Source organism: Chinchilla lanigera, unplaced genomic scaffold, assembly GCF_000276665.1.
Source record: "Chinchilla lanigera isolate Chin_1 unplaced genomic scaffold, ChiLan1.0 scaffold00005, whole genome shotgun sequence".
NCBI lineage: Eukaryota > Metazoa > Chordata > Mammalia > Rodentia > Chinchillidae > Chinchilla > Chinchilla lanigera.
In genome coordinates this window covers 1,550,103-1,573,195 of record NW_004955406.1, presented here as the reverse complement: position 1 = coordinate 1,573,195, position 23,093 = coordinate 1,550,103, and the positions used below count along the sequence as shown (strand labels likewise).

General features: G+C 49.8%; 1 protein-coding gene across 6 annotated transcripts in view; it reads right to left on the bottom strand.

The window, feature by feature from the left end:
• Positions 1 to 23,093, bottom strand: part of Esrrg (estrogen-related receptor gamma) — a 524,413-nt gene that overhangs the window by 211,457 nt on the left and 289,863 nt on the right. Inside the window, exon 1 of one of the 6 annotated variants that reach the window (XM_013519901.1) lies at positions 11,914 to 11,939. The exons of 4 other annotated variants lie outside the window; for them this stretch is intronic. The gene's annotated coding sequence lies outside the window, so the exon portion shown is untranslated. Of the gene's footprint in view, positions 1 to 3,004; positions 3,025 to 11,913; positions 11,940 to 23,093 lie in introns of those variants that run through there. One more of the 6 variants, XM_013519919.1, reaches the window with a different exon arrangement.

Below are 23,093 nucleotides of genomic sequence, written 5' to 3'. Positions count from 1 at the left end.
GCGTGCGTGCAGGTGGGCGTGCGAGCGGGCGTGCAAGCAGGCGAGCGGGCGTGCAAGTGGGCGTGCGGGCCGGCGCGCCGTGCCGATTGCGCCTGATCCCCTTTTTTTCTGGGGCGCTACACAAGCAGCCTAACTAACTTAAGTCCCCGCGCACTGGGGGCGCTGCCGGGCGCGCCGCTCAGACCCGCTCTGCCCTGGGCGGGGGCGCCCGGCCGCTGCGGGCAGCCGCGCCGAGTGGGTCCTGCGTGGCCTCTGCTCCGCTCCACGCGGCGGCTGCTCGCGCTGTCTGTCCGTCCTTCTGTCTCTCTTTCTCTCTCTCTCTGCTTTTTCCTGCTGTCCTGATGCACAACGGGCATTATTTAGAACTAAGAGCTGTCTTCTGAACGCCTGGACCGTGGGCACCTGGCCCTCCTCTCTGAGACGCGGACGCAGTTTAACACAAGTACCCGAGAGGAACCGTGCGCCGCCACCGGGAAGAATGCCCGCGCAGGCTGTGCAAGCGCTTCCATCCCTGCTCGCGCGTCTCTAAACGCAGTGCAGTGCGTGGCCTTTCAGAGCGAAGGTGCGGGGCGAATTGGCTTTTCCAGTTTGGGGGAGGGAGGCGGAAAGCCGGGGTGACTGGGGCACTGAATTTCTCTCCGTGCATTTTGACAGAACACAGACCATGGATTTTGGAGGAAGCGCGTTACTGAACAGCGCACTAGAAGTGATTTTCATTAGATACTCATTTCAGGACAGACTCCCTCTGCACTAGGAGACGCACACTGATTTATGATTGTACCCTAACCCGTCAGCTTTCCAGTAAAACGCAGGGTAAGGGTCTGTTTCTGTACAGTTTGCGCTGCGTGCTGTAGAAGTCAGCCCGGAAGCCGGGGATAAACAGCCTGCTCGCTATCGGAACTAGTTAAAAACAGACAGTCATTACAAAACTAGGAATTCTCAATCAGAAATGCTAAAAAAGAAAAAAAAAGAATATAAGAGGAAAAGTGTTCCTCCCCTTGTAATAGCGCATAGTGTTTTAACACAGTTGTGCTTAGCTGCTATTTTAAATGATAGAGTTTTTTATACTAGCAAATGTACATGGGAGTAGATGGCAGCTATTTACGGCAGAGAGATAACTGCTAGCTAGGGAGAGCGCAGCTCACAGTCCTGGTGGAATCCAGCTCTGCCGTCACCGGCCTTTTGCATGTTAAGTCTTACATAGCAGAAACAGTGTAATCTTTCAGGTCAAAACAAGTCAGTTCCGATATTCAGGGTATTAAATTCACTAAATCAGAACTAACTCAGCTCGTTCCCTCAATCAACCCCCTCAGATTCTCTAGGTCTTTAAAAAACAAAACCCTAAGATAGAACAGCCACATCAGAATTCAGAGTATAAAAATGACAGCCATGATTTGGTTCCCCCACCCCCTACACAGGGAAAAAAAAGCCAATTTCCTTGCCCCTGCATTTAGCTAAATCTAAGCTGTGGGCCTGGTCCCTTTTATTTGTGATCTACATGCACGTAAGTTTCTAGATCAGAACTCACAGAGCAAAAATCTGAGCTTGAGAATACAGTGTACAAAAGCAGGTAGGAAAAGCATAATTACCAGCAGCATTGCGCTGTCTATATTGTTAAATGTGAACTCGGCAATTGAGATGTAAATTTGGTGGTGAGCAGTGAATTAAAAGAGCTCTGAGAAGTTGAAAATCCAAGCTTTCTGCAGACAGCCAAAAAAGAAAAAAAAAAAAAAGATTTGTCTATTCAATCTAAAATGAGACATGTTGGGGGGATACAGCTCAGTGGTACAAGCACCTGTCTGGCAAGCTCAAGGTCCTGAGTTCGATTCCCGGTACCAAAAAAATAAATAAAAGGAGACACGATCAGTTTATAATTAAAAAAATAAAAGGCATTTGAAAAGGAAACCTGATTTTTTTTCTGAAATACAATCAGAGAAATATGGAAGCTAATGCTGCATTAGAAAGAAAGAAAATATCTTTGGTTCACATGATTAGGACTTCGATTTCTGAATAAACAAAAATTCTCCAAGTAATACATACAGTGGATCGTACATATTTTTTAAAGATATACCCCCCAAATTTTTCCGTCTTAGTTTTGTCCAGGAACACATCTTCTTAAAAAATAAAAATTACTGAGAGTCCACCGCGCATCTTGCTGCCCTGGGTGAGCGTAGCCCGCGCTGCTTGGTTTCTCTGAGTTCCTGGGTCCTGCTCAGCACCTGCCTGTGCCATCTTGGAATTGGCTTTTTAGCGACAAGATTTACAGGCCTTATTTACCGCTGGATCCTAAGTCACCACACTGCCCAGAAGTGATGTTGCATTTCCCAGAATTTTCTGCCCTGTGGGTATTTCTCTGCCCTCGTTAGGAGCTCTCTGACTTCTTCGGAAACGTCTGGATTGTGTGTCCCAGAGACACACGCACAAGCACAAACGCGCGCGTGTCACCTCTGTCTCTTCCCAGCTGCGTTTCATCCCTGAGCGCTCCAGCGCCCCCGGGCTGGCTGCTCTGGGAAGGATGGGTGCACTGGGTGTCCACACTGGCTGTGTCCCCGTGGGGTCAAAGGTCAGAGGTCACCTGCCCAAGCCAAAGACCCACCGTTCCATTTACTGTCTCGAATCCAGCTGAACCAGTGTAAAATTTCAGACAACACCCGCTGCACTACACTGTTGAGACAGCTCCTCGGGGGTTTGGTAAACTCAGCTTCGGCCATCTCAAGAGCCTTCCTCACCTTGAAAGAGGAACCACCGCCACGGGAAGTAAACACACCGTGGATAACAGGAGTTTAAACCTTGAGTGCCCCGGCTACAAAGAATGAGGGAAGAATAAAATAAACAGCCCAGCCCAGCACACACTGTTAATCAGTCCACGCGTACACTTCACAATCTTACCACAAGGAGTCTACCCAAATCAGGAAAACTGGACCGCACGGAAGGACTCTCCCAACTGTTTCACAGAGCAGATAAATAAATTAGTTAACAGCAATTTACTACGCATGGCTCTCACCCTACACAGGGCTGCACATCTTCTCCCTTCCACAAGCTGCTCACAGATGGCCGGACAAATCCACTTCGTTTCCACGGGAAAAGGCACAGAGGCCCCAGCCGCGGAGCCGGGAGGTAGACAGAGGTAGATTCCTAGGAGTTGTACACACCCGCAATCACACCCGCTCTCAGAATCATTTCCCAAAATACCCTGACACTGAGTTCTGCTGGCAAAAGGTGATGAGAAACACGGTCTTGCTATTCTTGCATAGTAAGAGCTATTTTTAGCCCTCTTCAGCCTTTTCTGAAAATTAACAGGATGAGTCTACACTGAAATATTTAAAATCCATCATTGTCACTGTGAAAGCAGATCTTCAGGTTACACTGCACATGCGTCACTTGTTAAATATTTAAAACTAAACAAGGCATCATAGACTTCGATTTCCAAATTGCCTTTTAATCTACCTTTATAGATTCTTCCTCAAGATTATAAACATTTGAAAAGCTGTGTCATGTCTCAGCCACTTTCCCTGCTGTCTCTGCCATATAATGTATGTGTGGTGTAATATCGCATACTACAAAAAAGCAACCGGAGACAATTACAAACTTGTTTCTGTTCTTTTTGTTATTGTTTTAAGTCGGGGCGGGTGTGTGTGGTGGGGAATCTCCTTACATAGTTCAGGCTGGCCTTGAACTCACTATGTAGATAAACTGGCCTCTAACTTGTGGAGATCCTCCTGCTTCAGCCTCCCAGTGGTAGGATTACAGGGGCATGCCACCACGCCCAGCCACAAATGATCATTAAATCCAAAAGAAAAGCCACAAGAACATTTCTGGGAGAAGAATCCTAAATAACAATCAAGGAAGCCTAGAGGTGGTCTCCCTGCCACCCGCTGTGACCTGTGAGCTGAATGACCTTGGGCAGGGCCACATTTATGGCCTCTGGCTGTGCCCACTGAAGGCTGGGATTTCCACGGGGCTGTGACAGACTGAGGCACACACCTTCGTAGTCGGGATGATATTTTCCGCTACCACCGCACGGCTGTCAATTCATCATCCTCATTCTCTGTTGCCTCTCGTTTCTAGGGCACGGGCTTTGATATTTAAATTATTGTCTCGATTGGCAAGAAGCAATCATTTCTGCTGAAAGTGATCGCTTCCATGGAGCACTAATAAAATCCTTGCCTCTGACAACCATCTCGTCCTATAAATCTACCCCCTTCCCAAATCATGCAGTCTACATAAAAAAGTGCCCTTCCCCTGGGGAGCAACTGTCCCAACCCCAGGACACACCGAACTCTGACCCTAGGGCGGCGAGAAGAGTGGGAATTATACCAAAAAAAGAAAAAACACAGAGTCGGAGTGAGACAGAAACTAATACAGACAGTGTGGATGCTGTTCAATTAATTCAGGATTATTTCACTTGCATTTGGTGAAGCTAATAATATACATGATACACTGTCAGGAAAAATTAAATTATAAACTACAGTGGCCCGGACAGGAACCAGCGCCAGCTGTGTGGCATTTCCCATGTCGTCGCCCTGGTGAAACACAGAGGCATCTCCTGGTGCCCGCGGCCTTCTGAGGCTGCGCGGCAGGGATTTCCAGAGCACTGGGACATTGCGCATTAATAAATGAGGTGCAGTTATACTCTTTTTCCTGAATGTTAAGCACCACGAGCTAAATGCAGAAAACATCCAAGGTCAATGTCCCGTTTTAGACCTTTCCAGGCAGCTATCATATTATGATAATCAAGCTGCAAATAGTCCTATAGAAAGAGTAAATTAGCCTTTTCACTTGAAAGATGATTACGATAAACAATAAACCGAACAGAGGACAAAATCCCTACTTTTAAAAGCCATAAGCGGTTGACTCAATCGTGTGTGTGTGACAGCGCTGTCCAAAATAAAGGGTAGGGACTCCGAGAGGCGGGAAGAGAGAGCCCGAGGAGGTCGGGGATGGACCTCGGATCTCAGAGCCGGCACCGCCAGGACAGTCACCCAACCCCCGGCACCTGGCAGACGTGAGCAACCGGCGCGTGTGCACACAGGTGCCGTGGATAGCTATATGTGTGTATGTACGTACTCATGAGACAGCAAAGAGGCGCAAAGTATTTTTTCTTGATGCATAAGAACATTCAGTACAATTGTAGCTCTCTTTTGACATTTACCCTTTGCCCCCATTTTCAAAGAACTAGTTGAAAAAAGAAAAGGGGGCACGATGTTAACATCTGGTATCCACATAAACAGGCTTAAAGAGGTTGCTACCCCCTTTTTCTTTTAACATTAGAACTGACACACTGCTGGCCAGGTGTGGTGGTCACGTCTGTAATTGTAGCACTCTGGGAGGCTGAGGCAGGAGGACCCTGCCCAGCCTGGACAATCCAGCAACTTAGTAAGAACCTGTCCTAAAATAAAATAATATTAAAATAGGAACTGGGGATATGGCAGACCCTCTTCATGCCCACAGCAGTGCACAGTGTGGACAAGAGTCGATCAGTACCATCAGTATCATAAACGCAGCTCTATTATTTTTTAGTCGCTAATCCAAGGGAGAGATGGAAAAGAATGCCATTTTAGTTCAGCTGGACTCCACGCCTGATGAGGAATTCAAGGGACCGAAGGCAGAAGAAAATGACTGCAAGGACACTCCAGGGAAAACCCAAAGCTAGTCTGCTACCGTCAGAGGATGAGGCAGAAGGATCTCAAGTTTGCAAGTTCAGGCCCATCCTGGACAATTTCGCAGCTTAGTGAGATCCTGTCTCAAAATGAAAAATAAAAAACCGCTGGGCGTGTAGCAGTGAAAAGGCTCTGGGTTCAATCTCTAGTACGGAAAAAGGGCTCAGCAAGGAACCCAGTTGCTTCTGGGAAGGAAGGAGGAAGCAGCTGCTCAGAGGCCTTCTTTGCCTCTTCAGAGGTCCTCCTGTACCGCCCTCGGCCCCAGCCCCAGCCCCGGCCCCAGCCCCAAGCTGCTCCATCTCCAGGACCCAGCACGCTCACCACCTGGGTGCACAGCCTAGAACTCTGCTTCTCCCCAGGGCTCCAGTGGCACTGAATGCCGCTATCAGGGAACAACGTGCTGCCTGGCAGGGGCCCCAAGCGGGGTCAGGGTCAGGGTCAGGGGTCCAGCATGAGCCTCCCACACAGAAGAGCAGGCCCAAGCCACACCTAAGCAGTCTGGGAAGAGGCAGAACCCTCTCCTGCGGGCCGCTCACCGCCAGGAGGGTCAGCTCACAACCTCCCAGGGCACTCCCAGCTTGGACCCAGGTCTGCGCCTGCGGACGACAAAGGTCCCGCCCAGGAAGGGCCCAGATAAATAAGGGTGAATCCTAGAGATAATGCATCACAAGTGTAGATAAGAGGGCTGAGATACATATCTCTCTGCTCTCCCGGTAATCCGTGGTCTTTTATATGCACATCTTGCCTATCATACCCTTCACTGATTTGTTTGCTTTCGTGTAGTTCAGACTGGCCTTGAACTCCCTACATAACTCAGGGTGTCCTTGAATTTGTGAGGACCCTCCTGCCTCAGCCTCCCGAGTGCTGGGATTACTGATGTGTGCCACCATGCCCCTCGCTCAAGCAGAGCTCTGTCTCCCTCCCTTCAGTCTGTGTGGCAGAAAAGCAAATTAACTCCCCCCCAACACACACACACACAGTGCAGCCACCACTCAAATTAAAAAAGGAAATAAATCAAAGACAGTTTGCATTAGTGAGAGGGAAAAAACTTAATTCACCCTTGGATAAATTAGAATTCTAAACAAAGAGGTGAAGTTCAACCAGGGAGATTTTTAAAAGTTAATATTTTTAAAATAAAGCCAGGTAGAAAGTTCAGCTATTTAGAACACTTTCCACTTAAAATGAATATGCCAGGTGTGGTAGTGCATGCCTGTAATCCTAGCACTCAGGAGGCTGAGGCAGGAAAATCCGAGGTCAGCCTGGGCTACACTGTGAGATCCTGTCTCAAAAACAAACAAAAGTAAAGCCATCCAGCCTGATCGATTTAGTAATTTAACAAGACCCTGTCTCAAAATCAAAAAAGAAATGAAATAAAATAACAAGGGCTGGGGATGTAGCTCAGTGTGAAGGCCCTGGGTTCCAGCCCCAACAGCAAAAATAAATAAATCAAAGCTGAGCGGGGCTCAGACCTCGCACTCCATTCCTCCCCGCCCCCAGCTTTGTGAACTTCACGTTCAGCACCCAGAGGCCGGAGATTACCACGTGCAAGGAATGGAGTAAGGACGCACATACCCTGCTGACCCCACGGAGAGTGGTTCTGACTGCTTGTTCCTTAGCCTGTGCTCATCTGCTCCCCTGTACTGTACAGTTTTCAAAATCTGAAGTAAAACGTTTTTTTCTTTAAAAAAAAAAAACCCTCAAAATCACGAGCACTTCTAGATGGTGACCGGCAGGGCCAGGACTGTTTCACTCTTACTTTGACCCCACGGACGGCGGAGCCCGGGGAGGAGACTCTTTCAAGGCTGTGTTTCCTGATTTCTCATTTTTTTTTCTTTTTTTTGAGTCAGGGTCTCGCTATGCAGCCCAGGCAAGCCTGGAGCTCACAGCCACCCTCCTGCCTCAGCCTCCTCTGAGTGCTGGGATCATGGACATGCGGCACCACCTCCGGCCTCTGACTTCCGATTTCTTAATATTGTTGGGACTCCAAGCCCGCTCTGTTGCTAAGGGGACTAAATGCAACCCAGTGCCTCAGCCTTTGAGAGATCCCAAACCCCAGGCCTGGCCCCAGCCTGCGAAGTGATGCATATCCTCCGATATCGGGGTAGAAGCCCCTCGCGGCCCTCGATGGCCTGGGCGGAACCGGGCGCCAGACAGCGGGCACAGACTGGACTCCTCCGTCTTGGTTTCGCCCCGCGTTCAGCACTGACGAAAGGTGACAGACGGTTAAAAACAGCCGGGTCTACTTACCTCACCGACTTGTGTTGACGTGTGCGGAACGCAAACCTACGCGCATGGAAGGAAAGATTACACTTACCTGCAGCCCAAGCAGACGATTTGCAACCTGCAGAAACCTCACCAATCCGTCTCAGATATTAAATCAGCCCCGGGCATGGTGGGCACTTCTGTCATCCCAGCACTTGGGAGGCTGAGGCAGGAGGATCACTTTGAGTTTGAGACCAGCCCAGGCTACAAAGTGAATTCAGGGCCAGCCTGAACTGCATAGCAAAACCCTGTCTCAAAAAGACAAAAAGGGCCGGGGGTGTAGTTCAGCAGCACAAAAGCCTGCCTGGCAAGCACAAGGTCCTGAGTTTGATTCCCGGTACAAAAAAAAAAAAAAAAGACAAAAAAACAAAAATAAAACAATCCTTTTATATTCCTGTAGCCCTGGCACAGAGCTGACGCCTGTCATTCTCTAAGAGACGCTCGCCTTGCCCAGGAACCCTAACTCCAGACGCCGCCCCTGACACCTGGAGCGGGAGTCCCCGTCCCCCAGAGGACCCGGATGCGTGTTCCAGCCCGCGCTCCCCGCGTACAGGAGCATGGCACGCTGCGTGGGACGCAGTCTCACCACAAAACTCTTTCCAAAGTCTGCTACCTAATTTAGGTGCCAGGGAACCCCAGGCTCCGCGGACTGAGGTCGGGGACCAGGCTAGCCGCCTGCATTGTGAACCCCCACCTCGGGCCCCTGAGGACAGTGAGGGTTTGTTTTTGTTTTTGTTCTTTTGAGGCAAGGTCTCACTATGTAGCCCAGGCGAGTCTTGATTTGTGTAAGATTCCTCCTGCCTCAGCCTCCTGGGCGCAGGAATGTCAGGCATGTGCCACCACACGTGATTTTGAGAATGAGGTTTAAAATGCCAGGAACACAACAGAACAGCAGCAACAAAAATGCCCAAGAACCGCCAGGTGCGGTGCAGGCCTGTAGTCCCAGCACCCTGTCAGGCTGAAACAGGATCGCAAGTTGGAGTGCAGCCTGGGCAATTTAGCAATCTAGTGAGGCTTTGTCCCCAAACAACAGATGATAACTGTGAAAGCCGTGCGGGGTGTAGAGACACAGTTCAACGCGAAGCAAGGCCCGGGGTCGAATCGGCACAAAGAAAAGCTGTCTCTTCCTAGTGGCTGGCTTACAGGGTGAAAGTAAAAGCAGCTGTGGCACAGACGCATATTTTATTTCATTTTATTTGAGACAGGGTCTCACTATGTAGCCCAGGCTGGCCTCAAACAGGAAGCGATCCTCCTGCCTCAGCCTTCTGAGTGAGTCCACGCCTGGGTTTCCTTTCACTTTTGAACTACAGAGAGTTCTAAGCCCTGCAAAGGAACATGTTTAACCCTTAGAAAAGAAGGAGAAAGAGAAGAGGAGAGAGAGGAGAGGGAGAGGAGGCAGTACCCCTACCTTTGGTGCCTGTGGAGAGATCCGGCTTTCTACAGAGCTCACAGTACAACTCAGAAATCATCAAGAACCCGAAGGGTCCAGGATTTTGCCTGTCAGAGTCCTCCATGCCTGAGATTATTTGCAGGTGGGGTCTCCTTATACTTGGGGGCGGTGGGGATTGAACCCGGGCCCTCTGCACTGAGCCGCATCCACAGCCCTTTATTTTGAGACAGCGTCTCAGTAAAGAACCGAGTTTGTGCAAGCTGGCCTTGAATTTGAAATCCTCCTGTCTCAGCCTCCCAGAGTGCTCAGATTGCAGGCCTGAGCCACAAGCCCTGGGTATATACACATGAGTACTGAACGTTGCGTATACTCAAGGGGCTTAGAACTCACACACTTTGGCTTTCCCAACTCCTGAATTTAACTGTGTCATTGGGCAAAAGTCAAAGTGTTAACTCTCAGCTGAAGATTTTAAATCATGCAAAGACATGGATTCTCAAATAAAAGCGGCTCTGAGTTATGGCTGTTGCCAGCCTGTGTTGCCTTCTCTCTTCTTTCAAGCCGGCCCCCATGGGGACAGATCCAATGTAACAGGAGAGCGCTGGCCATAAACACAGAACTGTGAAGTGGGCGCCCTGGGGGCACACCTGTGCTCCTAGCACTCAGGGAGGCTGAAGCAGGAGGAGTCTAAATTTGAGCCCAGTTTGGGCAATTTATTGACTTAGCGAGACACTGTGTCTCAGCTGTTTTTCGCATTGCTGAGACGAAATAGCCGACACCCGAAGTTAAAGCAGGAAAGGTCTATTTAGCTCAGTCTGTAGAGGTTTCAGGCCGTAATCGGCTGGCTCCAAGACAGGGTGGTGTCGCAGAGGAGAAGCAGCTCATGGTGGGCAGAAGGTAGCAAAGCAACAGGGTCGACCACAGCTCCTTCTGTCCCTCATATCTTATCCAGGCTACTTGGGACGGGCAGCACTCACACGCTTAATCCCGCTGCCCTTGATCCTAGGATCCCACCATGAATCCATCCCAGCGTCACACACTCTAGACCCAGCGCCCTCCAAGAAAGCCCCGCCTGTGACCCTATGAGACTTTGGCGACATCTAGATGCAGCTGTAACACCCTGTCTCCAAGGAGAATAAATAGCAAAGGGCTGAGGGTGTCGCTCAGCGCAAAGGGTTCAGTCCCAGGACCCAAAATGTTTTGAGAAAGCTCAGCGCTGTCCATCTGCTGAGAAAGACGCGCGGGCCTCTGGCTCACAGGCCGCGTCTGCACCCAGGCCCGGCGTGTGCTGTCGCCTTCCAGGCCCCAGTGACTCGGATCCTGAGTTGTCGCTGTTTTCCCCCCTCTTTATTCTTGAAGTTCCAACCGCCACGTCTCATCACGAGCAGTCTCTTCTTCCAATTTCCTTCTTCCTAACGTAGCTGTGGGCAGCTTGGGAACACCAGCCCGCCATTTTCACCACCACAGAACCAAATCCAGATTTTCATAACCCCAGACACGAAGCTGTTCACAGACTCATCCAAACCCTCCTCCCTAGTGTGTTTCTGCTTCTCACAAGTCTGCTGCTGACAGCCTGGTGTAATAATCTCCTCGTGGCCAAGTGTGGTGGTACACGCCTGTCATCCCAGCACTTGGGAGGCTGAGGCAGGAGGATCGCCACCAGTTAGTTCAAGGCCAGCCTGGGCTACAAAGTGAGACACTGTAGTCGGGTCAGAACAGAAGGAAGTCTCCACCGTGCCAGAGTCTACTGAATGCAGTCCTATTGCCAGGGTTTTGCCACAGTGGGTCTCAGCATCGTATAGTAACCCCCACACCCTGCTCTTCAGGGACGGGCCATGTCTTACAAAACTGAGGACAGCCTTCGAGGAGGACAGGGCCAGGGCTGCCCAAGATGGGGAAGGAGGAGCCGGGAAGTGTTTGTGGTAAGGATAGTTAATGAGAGAAGCAAAGTGTGGGACCCCATTTCCCCCCATGGACTGAACACTCCTTGAGGATAGGAATGTTTCAGTTCATTTTTGTAAAGAACTATTTTATTTTGAGACAGCAGCTCACTAATTTGCCCAGGCTTGAACTTGCAATCCTCCTGCCTCAGCCTCCAGAGCAGCTGGTATTAGTATTTCAGGCATGTTGCACCTTACCCATCCCAATCCACTTAAAGGTCCCTAACATCTCTCGGAGTGCCTTGTACACAGCAGGTGGGGCATAAATGTCTTGTGATGAGTCCTCTTGTGCTGACTCCCTCCAAATCTTTAATAGAACACTGCACATGTAGTAGGTGCTCAATAAATACCTCTAGATGAGCAACCAGGTTCTTAACCTTTCCACTCCTTACCGAAGCACAAAGGCGGGAGAGACACAGTTACTAAAAATATTCTGAAGACGAAAACCAAGGGTAATAAACACAAAATATGTGTGTTGTGTTTACACCGCATAGACGGACTAACACAAAAACGAGTTAAAGCGCTGTATTCACGTCGCCCTCTGGTGTCAGACTCTCCCAGAAAATTACAAACTTTTCGAACTTAATAGTTGAGGGGGATTTTGCAGAGAAAAGGGGGCCCCACCTCTCCAGCGACTGTGAGCTGGAGGTGCCTTCCCACTTACCTCTGCTCCCGGGCTGGACTCTGGTCTCTTCCCAGGGATGGAGCCTGGGGCATTTGCCTCAAGAAGGAATTCTCCCCAGGTCCAAGTCCTGCCTGGCCTGGTCCGCAGCCGGCAGAGAGCACAGCAGCCTAGCTGGTCAGGATCCTCGCACAGAACCGAGCTTTAAAACCCAAGAGGTGGTGGTTTTGCAGCTCAAAAGGTCATGGTTTTGAAGCCTTATCCCTTTCTCAGACTGTCTAAGACACTGATGTTGCTTTTCTGGTTTGTGAGACAGGGTCTCGCTATGTAGTTCAGGCTGGCCTCAAGCTGGTGGCAATTCTCCTGCCTCAGCCTCCTGCGTGCTGGGATTACAGACTTGCACCACTACACCTGGCTAGAAAAGGCACCGAGTAGAGCACAAAAGTCCCAACACAGGCACCGGTGACAGTGTGCTCGGGGTGGCTGAAATGAAACAAGGCGTCATTTCAGAGCGACTCTTGGTATCCTGGCGAGGTCCCTGGAATAAACATCTCAGCACTAAAATCGCTCACCCGGCTGAGGCATAGAATATAGAAGGTCCTTTATTAAAAACTACAATGCGACGGGTCTTCGGGCCATTCTGAGGACTGGCCAGAGCTCTGCAGCCACTGAGAGCACACTGGAAAGAAGTCGTCTTGGACCCCAAAAAGCGAGGCAGAAAATAGATCTTGGCGAGGTTGCTTTGAAGAGTTATTTTTAGCAGGCTGCTAGCCACTCGGTGTCCTCAGTACTGTCATCGTCTCCTTGTCACCCTCCTCGCTGCTGTCACTGCTGTAGTCACCGTCATGCGCAAGCTGTCCACGTATCACCAGTCTCCAACATTCGAGGGCGGGGCTCCGCCCGGGACTTCATTTAGCTCATTTCAATTTCACGATCATCTTAATAATCCTCTAATTTTATTGAGGCTTCATTGCTACTTCCAGGGAGGGTGCAATTCTGACGCGGTCCCCAGGACACTGAACGGTGGAATTTCCTGCCTCCAGGCCCCAGGGTATCCAGCACCCGCACGTCCCCAACATGGCACCCTGGAACCAGCTGTGCTCAGTGACCTGCTGTCCCCTCTCTGTCTAAGCAAGGGGCAGAGGTGCTGAGAGGAAGGCTTGAAGGGCTAAACAATTCCAGTAAAGAGCTCAAGCTTGGTGAGCAGAGGGCCAGGAAGTGGTCAGCCTCTGGTGGGTGGGGAACCAGGAAGTGGTCTACTGTTGCGTGTATACACACACACACACACACACTCACACACACACACACACACACTCTCACACACACACACACTCTCTCTCTCTCTGATACACTCCTGAAAGCAAAGGTTCAACAAAGCCAACAAGGTACAGATTTTAGGCAAAGACTGTCCAAATCCATACCGCCTTCAGAGCGTGGAGTCTCAGACGCACATAGGGCTTCCGGGGGTGACTGCCCATTGGGCCATCCTCCCTCCTGGCAGCGCACACTGTGCTACCCCGACAGCCCCTTTCTGGCTGCTGAGGTGACGTGTCGTCTCCCATCTGCTCCTCCCGAGATGCTGCTGGCCACCCGCCACCAGGGCCGCATCAGCCCTCGTGGTGTCACTGGACGTGACTTCCCAGGACCTGCTGGCGTGCAGATCCTCTGCGGGCCTCCGGGCAGGTCTGAGCTTTGTTTCCCTCCTAGGAAACCTCTCTGTTTCTGCCCTGTTTCCCTAAGCTTGTAGCTGCTCTGTGAGGGAAGCAAACAGAGCTTGAAACTCCTCAAGACACTTCTGGCTGAGCCGTCAGACTGCTCAGCTCAGGGTCTCCCTCTCCCTTCATTTTGTTTTCTGGACAGGGTCCCACTGTGTAGCCCAGGCTGGCCTCAGACTCATGGCAGTTCTCCTGCCTCAGCCTCCCAAGTGCTACGATTACAGAGCTGCTCCAGCACACCTCCTTATTTTAGTTTTCTTATATGTATCAGAGGCACTCTGTGCTTCATAAGGAAATATGTACAGACTTGGAGCTTTTACTTTTTAGTACAGGGATGACACAGATCTCTCTGCAGTTTGTGTCGGGAGATGTGGAAAACAGTGGTTGAGCACCTGCTAGGTCCCGAGCGCTGTCAGCTGTGTGCCTGTGCCTGACGTTGTCTCTTTTAACCTCCAGTGAGTTCAGTGAGATAAAGTAAAGCCAGCTTTCTTCTACCGTGCCATGGCCTGGTTTCATCATTTCCTTTTTTAATATTTTTGCTTTGGTTCTGGGAATCGAACTCAGGACCTTGCGCTTGCCAGGCAGGCGCTTGTGCCACTGAGCTATATCCCCAGCTCCTCTGCCTGGTTTAATTATAACAACATACAGAGCAGATACGATGGTGATGATTCCCTCTCTTGGATGAACCATGAGGACAGAGAGGTAAATCCGGGTACAGGCTCAACCGAGCCAGCTGCAGGCAACCGCACAGTGTGGGACCCCGGGCTGGGCTGCCAAAAGCTGCCTGCTTCCACCCCTCACTTCTCCTGGCTAGAGAGATGGAAGACCTCCTAGGCTCGTCCAAAGGAAGAAGCACTAACCTGATAGAACATCTATTCCTACAGGCAAAATATGCCCTCATTGGCAAAATATTAACTGCATGTGCATAGTGTTTTATGTCCTGAACTGAATTGCCACCCCATCACTACCAGTCATAGAAGTTACCAAAGCCAGGTTTTAAGAACTTCACTGCTTACACCCCTCAGTTTTCACAGCGTATTTTCTTGCCTAAGAATAGAACAAGAATTTCCGGGCATGGAGGTGCCCGCCTGTAACCCCAGCTCCCAGGAGGCGGAGGCAGGCAGATCTCAGGTTCAAGGCAAGCTGGGGCTACCAATGGAGACCCTGTCTCAAAATAAAAACAAAAGCCAAAGCCAAACAGGTGCAGCCCTTTCTACACAGCTCCTAAGTTCTGAAGGGCTTAAAATACAAAATAACCAGTTTTTCTCTGAAATCCCAGGTGCCCTTAAATGCTGCATACTGAGGAATGGGGTTAGAAACCTGAGTTCCAGCCACCATTTAAATCCCCAGAGCCCTGGGACAGCAGTCACTGGACACTGCGCTTCCCGCCCTGCTTGTCTGTCCGCAGCTCTGGGTGAAGAGGCCCCTGGACGCCCACTCCAGACCCCTCCTAGAAGCCCAGCAGCTGTTCTTGTCCTGATTTCCAATCAAGTCTCCTAACCTGCAGACAAAGCCAAAACTGACATCTGTAAAACATCGCAGTCTAAAGCTGTCATGGTGGGAGAGGCCAATAATCCCAGCACTCAGGAGGCTGAGGCAGGAGGACTGCTTCAAGCTTGAGGCCAGCTTGGGCTACATACTGAGTTCCAGTCCAGTGTGAACTATGTATCAAAACCCTGTCTCAAAGAAACAAAAACTAAACCAAACCAAACCAAAACAAAACAAAACAAAATCCCAGTCTACCTTAACTTTTTCTTTCAAAATATTCAGAAGGCCTTGAGGTGTGCTCAGCAGGTATAGCATAGCTTAGCAGGGAAGCTGCACCGCAGAACCCCTCACACAGCCTGCACAGAATTGATAGATTTTACAGTGGTTTTTTAATTCCTAGTGCAAACCTATCCCCTTCCAGCTCCCACAGCTCTCGGCCACACCCCTGCCCTGCCGTCCCCCGAGGTGCTCTGTCGCAGTCGGCCGGGTGGCTGCACACAGGGTCCTGAGCCCTGGCTGCAGGCTGTGCTGGTTTCCTCCTCCAGGGACGAAGGACCCCTGCAGGGCCACCCCACACTCTGGCTTCTCACTCGGGGCCTGGCTGGCACCAGGTAACCCAGGTCCACGTGTCCTCCCACAATCCGCAGCGCCATCCTCTGTCTTTTGTCCTCTGTTGTCACAGGCTGCAGAGAGAGTGGCAGATTCTCTGCTTTCTCCTGATGTCCCTGGTCCAGGAATGCAGGGGAACTGGACAAATGAGATACCGCAGCCGCGCTGCCTTCCAGGCCAGAGAGGAGGGTTTTATCCAACAATCTGTAAGCACCGGTCCTGAAATTCCTGCAGATCTCACTCTGGTTCCACTTGGGCAAAATCTTGCTCTTCTGGCCTTGGTCTGCTTACTTCCCAGTGAAAGAAATGCACTGGTGTATGGCAAGAGTCCACCCCAAGCCCACGAAAGGATCAATCTACGAAAAGGGTGCCTGGTATCAGTCAAAGAACACATGCTCAGGAACCCAGAGCAGAATCCAGTAAGTTGCCCCTCACGGAAAATGATGCTGCTTATTCTACCAACTGCATTTCACTTCTGTCTCTTTCAACTGAACCGAAGCGAGGCCTGTAGGAAGAGTGGTGCTGTGGTGCTGTTCACATGTACCTCTAATAGTAAATGGCACTGAAATGGAGAGAAGTGAAGTGTGCCGGCTGTGGCGGCCGATGCCTGCAATCCCAGCTACTCAGGAGGCTGAGGCAGGAAGATTGCATGCTCACGGCCAGCCTGGGCAACGGAACTGGCCTTAATGAGATCTTGTCTCAAAAACCAAAAATTAAAAACAAAAAGAACTGGGAATGTAGCTCTGTGGGAAGCCCTGGGTTCGATCCTTTGCACAGGGAAAGGAGGAAGGGAGGAAGGAGAAAAGAAAAAAAGAAATAGAGAAAGCAAAGGAAGGAAAGAAGACGGGAAAGGAAGAAGGACAGCAGAGTTTCCGCGCAGCGGTGAACACCGTGAGAACCCTGGGCTCCGTCTTGCTTGTAAACGTGCAGCGCGGCTAGCGCCTGAGCAGAGGGTCTGCAGTGATCACACACAGGACAGACCGGCCCGTGTGACACAAAGGGCCACTCACGCTCCTCTGACGGGGCCTCGATTTTCATTCAATTGTGCGGAGTAAGGAAAACACGACCTCAGCCCAAGCTCGAGAGCAACTTCCGAGAACCTCAGCCCTGGCCTCGCTCCGCTCCTCTCTCCTCCTCCTTCTCCTCTCTCATCCCACAGCATGAGTACCAAACACAGAGCCTGAGTCTCGGCAGAAGCATTTCTCGCACCCACTCCACGTACCTAACGTGGTGCTTCCAGCCAGCCCGAAGCTTGCTCTCCCTGAACACACAGTTCCTCTTCCGACCCTCTGCACGGGGGCCACGAGGGTGGCCTGTGGGCAACCAGGTGTCCTTGCAGACCGGGATAGGACAGGAGGCCACTGCCGGGGGAGACCCCAGCGACTGCCGCTCCCTGCTGCTGTCTCTGTCTGTGTCTGTGTCTCTGTCTCTGTCTCTCTCTCAGGCTCCCAGAGCCACTGTCACCTGCCTGGCTGCACTTGGGCTCGCTGCACATGCAGCTGGACACGCAGTGACTAGGACACCAGCTGTCTGGCCGCCAGCGTGCCAGCCGCACGGGCCCTGCGCAGTGTGTCCCACATCCCCGGAGGGCTCAGCGTGACGCCCAGGCCTCTGTGGACCAGAGAGGTCCTCCTCATTGCCAGCTGTTTAGCAGCAGCTGTTTAATGCAATTCCTGATGATCTGGCGGAAGGAAGTTGTCTTTCTTGCAGTAATCTTTAATTTAGTAACACACGTAGCTGAGCGGCATTATTTTAAATGTTATTTCAGTTTTGAAATTAAACTTTCCAAGCCCTGTCTCTGCCACATCCATAGCAGATAAAAAAGAAATCATTGCCGAGACCTATAAATGAGGTCAAGGAGAAAACTAGATATCAATAACAGCATTTTCCTAGCCACGCTAGTTAAAGCCTGGTGTATAAACCATGTACTAAACCAGGAAGGAAATAAAGTTAGTAGAATTTTTCCATCTTTAACTTTGTCCTCATCGTTAATAAATTTAAACTGTATCTTTTCTTCTTTTCCTTTTTTTTGAGTCAGTGTCTGTCTACATAGCCCACCTCAAACTTGCAGTGATCCTCCTGTCTCAGCCTCCCAGGGGCTGGAATTATAGGCATGCGTCATTAAGCCGGCTAAGAATATGTCTTCTTATGTTAGTAAACTCAAAGAACCAGCCCAGAAAGAACACATGCCATGCACTGATTTCATTTTCAAACCCTCAGACACTAGTGCTTCAGTCATACAAAGAAGACTGAGCAAAGGCACTGGCTTGTTCACTCCCTCCCAACCCTGTAGAGCTGGCTCCCCACAGCTGGCAGAGGAAGCCTGCTCCCAAGGAGCCAGCACACTAGGCTCCCGGGCACCTCTGCAGTTCCGCTGCAGGCAACAGAGGGCAGCGATGCCTCTCTCTACCAGCTGCCGGGATGGAGCCTCTGCTGTTTCCCTGGGGCTCGCCCGTCCAGGGTGTCTTCCTTCTCCGACTCCAAGAGAGTGCCCTGGATCCTTTCTCTGTCTCCACTCCACTCCCTGCTCCAAAGCCCAGCATCTCCAAGCTGCCGTGCAGGGAGAGCTCCAGATCTCTTTTGGTTTTCCTGATGATGGGTAGCTTCTTTCTTTCTGATTGCACTTCCTCCCAAACCTATTTCAATGCACTCATTCTTGGATCCCACTCTGACTAGCACCCAGGCTTTAAAAACTGAAAATTCTGCAGGCCACAACCCTTTGAAAATGTTATGTCCCAGCCGGTGTCGTAGCACACACCTGTAATGCTAGCACTTAGGATACTGAGGCAGGAGGATCACCATAAGTTCAAGACAAGTCTGGACTACATAGTGACACTTTATCTGAATCTATCTATGTATCTATCTATCTATCTATCCATCTATTAATATATCTATCTGTATTTATATAATACCCCAAAGCCCTACTGTCTAGTGACATAGTTTACCAGATGTCACAAGTAAGTGGATAGGCACGGTGCCCAGTTGCAGAAGAACATAGTGTGATGATACAGTTCTCTTACTAAAGAGAGCTATTTGCTTTTTTTTTTTAAACTCAAAGCCAGAACAATTTAAACTGTTTCACTTGAATCAAATGAGATGCATCATCCATCTCCCTGATGTGCTTTCAGTAAAGAAGAAAAGCGTTCCTATGAAATACCTTAGGAAAGTGCTCTGTGTTTAACCATTTTCTCACCATAAAAGCTAAAATCACCTAATCAGAAAACACTCGATCATTTTCCGCTGAATGGGTCGTAAGAACATAAAATTCCATTTAGCACTGTAGCCCACGCTCCTGTCTACCCTTCAGAGATGCTTACCCAGCGCTCTCATTACCATTCAAAGAAACAGATGGATTTCCCACCCCGGAGTTGGGAATTTTGGCATGCCAGATTGAATATGTACCCACCATCACGTCGTGGAGGGTTATTCTTAGTCTCCCCACACGTGGGAGAGAAAGCGAGGCTGAGGATCTCTCTCTCTCCCAGTGTCTCTTTCTCTCTGTCTCTGTCTGTCTGTCTGTCAAGCAAAGTTCTCTGGAAACTATGACTTCAGCCATGGCTAGATTAGCAGGCTGTTGTCCTATTAGAAGAGAGTGGGACTGAGAACACTAGGAATCTCAGCTCCAGCAGAAGGCATGAAGCAGCCGCTCCCTAGGGACCAGCAGAGAGGTCGCAGAAGGATTAACTTAACATCTGGCGGCCAGGGTGTCTCGCGTGGCTCTGCCCTGCAAGCCCTCAGCAGCGTGTCGGGTCCGTTCTGCCTCTGCCCTTGGTCTCCCCTGAACCCCCTTCCTCTTCTCCCTGCTTCCCTCCTCACCTCAGCATCGGGGCCTGCGGGACCCCATGGATCCCTAAAGTCACACACACAAGTGCCTTGGTGGATGGGATGTTTCTACTTCTTCCTCGTCTCCCTGGGGATCTACAGAACGGAAGTCGGCTCGGCTGGCTCACGTCCCTCGAGCTGTACCCTGTTTGCAGGTTCGGGGAAGAGTGCTAGGTTGATGATTCTTTCTCCTTTTAGAAGAAGCTGTTTCCACACTGTGGCTGATCCTGCCAGCAGCCAGCAGTGCCTCTGATGAGAAGGCGACTTCATAAATTACCAGCCACCAGAGTGACGGTCATTATAGAGAACGGCTCCACCATCTGCTCGTCCACTCTCGACATGATAAAGGCCGTCATCTCTGCTCCGTGGCTTGGCGACTTCCAGGGGCCCCGAGTCACGGTGCTGCAGGAAACAGACACGCTTTCCTCCTGTGCTCACTGGGCATGGACGCATGCATGCGTGTGTGCATCACCATGTGTGCGTGGATGCACGTGTGCACGTGTGTGCATGTACGGACATACGTGTGCATGCATAGATGCATGTGTGTGTGTGCACAGGATCAAGCCAGGACTGCCGGTATGCGGAGCACACTCCCTACCACTGATGACACCCAGCCCTTCCTGTGAGCTTCATGTCTGCGATATCCGGCTCTTCTCTCCGTATGGCAGACGGGAAATTGAGAAGTAAGAGTTCAGTGCCTTACTTATAAGCGCTCCCTAAAAACTAAGGAGGGATTTTCATCTCTGTTTCAACAGCAGGAGCAAAAAGGATCCACGTAAGAAATGTCGCACACATTTCATTTCTACTTTCTGAAGGGTTCCACTGAGGAAGTTAAGGGACAGAGACAGAGCGCGGGTTTCTCAGCACGCAGCTGGGCACCGTGTGACAATCCATCCCTGCTGCTTCTTGCGAGAAGAAATAAAAGTTTGCTGTGAGGTTGATAAAATGCCAGACAGGAGCTGTTTTTTACTCTTAGGCGTTACTTTTTTCCCCTGTAGCAAAAAGGAGAGATGTGGCCCTCGTCACCTCTGGGAAGCAGTTCAGACGCACCACAGGCCCTGTTCTCAACACACCTGGGTTTTGTCGCTGTCTTCTCCGGGGCTGGGGTTCGAGCCCAGGGCTACACACATGCCAGGCTGGTGCTCTCCCTGACCTACACCCCCAGCTCCACTGTTCATTTAGAAAAAGCTTCCAGGCCTTCAGGCTACAGTGGGCCCAACCAAAGAACTATTCAGCCCCACACAGATTCATATGATGGGAATTATTACTCTTCCACATTCCTTCCTTCCTATGTGCACATGTGTGTGTATGTGTGTATAGTACACTCTACCATTGAACTACATCCCCAGCCCTTTTTATTTTGAGAAAGGATCTCACTAAGTTGCCCAGGCTGCAACAGAAATTGAGATACTCCTGCCTCAGCCTCCCAAGCAGCTACAATTACAGATGGTGCCACATGGCTGGGTCTATATGTCTTTTGCACAGCATGGTGTTCCAGAAGCAGTGGCGCACAGCGATCAAGGGCACGGCTGGACCCCTCTCTGCTGTGCTTAGCTCTATGGCTGGGGCACACCCTCCACCGTGGCTGGGCTTCCGCTTGGTCCTGACGGTCACAGTCGTCACCGCTGCAGCGGACACGGGACGGTTCAGGGTGACATCACTGCGGTGCGCACAGCGCCCAATGAGAAGTCTTCCTGGTGTCTCACTAAATGGTTTCTTTAATTCATCAATGAAAATTTATCAAACTAAAAGGCAAGATTAGGAAGTACCTAAATTTAAACCAGCATGATGACTCACTTTCATTCATTAAAATAATATATTCAGCTTCACTGTCTGCATAACCTACAGACAGGACTGTTTATCAGGGCCGAAGAATGACCTGCGGTGAAAGAACACACATAAAACACATTCACACGCATGTGCACAAACATGCACACACACAAACACTCACACAAACACACACAAATACATGCACACACACACATACATACACACAAACACACACAGGGAACAATAACATTAAGGCCCTGTGTGCATATATAAATTTATTTCTAGTACTATATATTAAGAACTAAAAACTCCACACCAAAGCTTCTGGACAAGCTTACTTCCCAGCCAAGACAGGACAGTTCAGGCAGATGCTTTCAGTGAATGTTCAGAGACTCCGCAGATTCTTTCATCGCCAAAGGTTAGTATTTATGCTACATGGTGGCAAAAGAAATCCATCAAAGGGTATTCTTGAAGTCTACACCATCACTGCTACCATCCTCAGAAACATAAAAGGTACAGGCAAAAGCCAGTGGAGGCCTTCAACATGTTAGTTCTAGCACTGGTGGAATTCTATCATGTCTATGTTCTGTTTTAAAAGTCACATGGGCTCTGTTTTGAAAAGAATAGTTTTATTTTTAATTGACACAAAAGTATGGTATAAATTTATACACTGTGTTCTATTTTTAAAAACGTAATCTCAAGAGTGCATTTCGGCTTTCTGCCTCTTTTATAATGGTTGTGCAAAACAGCACGTACATTCTCACACTCACAGGGTATCATCTTCTAATCACGTGTCTAGATGTAATCCAAACAGACCTACAGCATCCATGATTTCCTGGCTGAGAAACAAACACAATGTGGAGATAACGAAGATGGTTTAAGGGTTCACATCAGAACCTAAGATGCTCTGGTCTCACAGGGTGCACGTGTTGGGGGAGGAAGGAGACCAGGTGCTCACGTATCTTCTCTATTTTCTGAGAAGCTTCGTACCCATGGGGGATATTGGCTAGGTCGGGTCAAAATTACAGTCATCCTTAGTCTTGGATTTTAGGGTATTTGAAAGGAAAAATTGTTTCCCTTCCCTTTCACTTATCAAGCTAGCCAGGTTTGATGGTGCACACCTATAACCCCCGCACTCAGGAGGCTGAAGCAGGAGGATCACCACGAGTTCCAAGGCCAGCCTGTACTACACAGTAAGACCTTGTCTCAAAAAAAATCCTACTCCTCTCAAACTAGTAGCAGGTAGCATGACTTGAATTCAAAGTCAGTATTAGTTTCAGGATTTAAGTCTTGCTTTTCTTCATTCTATCCAGCATAGAACCCTAGATCTGAGAGGCCTCCAACTCAGGTACTGCGTATTATTTTATGCGAAAGGAGCATTTGGTTAAATAAATGGCTAAACACATTGTCAAAATAAATGTACCACACACTTTCACCTTTTTTTTTTTGAGTTGGGGGCGGGTCTCACTCTGGTGCCCAGGGAGGTCTCAAACTCACGGGCTCAAGTGCTCCTCCTGCCTCAGTCTCCCAAGTAGCTGGAACTACAGCTATTTACCACCATGCCCTACTAGTATCCTGTATATTTTATATAAAACTTCTTACTCTGAATTATTAACACTATATCTTTACATGTGTAATCTTTACTATATTGTTTTGTGAAAGGGAAATTCCCACTGTACTTATATTTACCCCACTTGGTTCCCGGCCATCAGACAAGGCTGAGTTTTGAACCCCGCCAGCTTTCAGTGCCCTACACCAGCACCCACGTTTGGCAGGTGCCCGGGAGCAGGACCAGAGTGCTCAGGAGGTTTTTCCAGA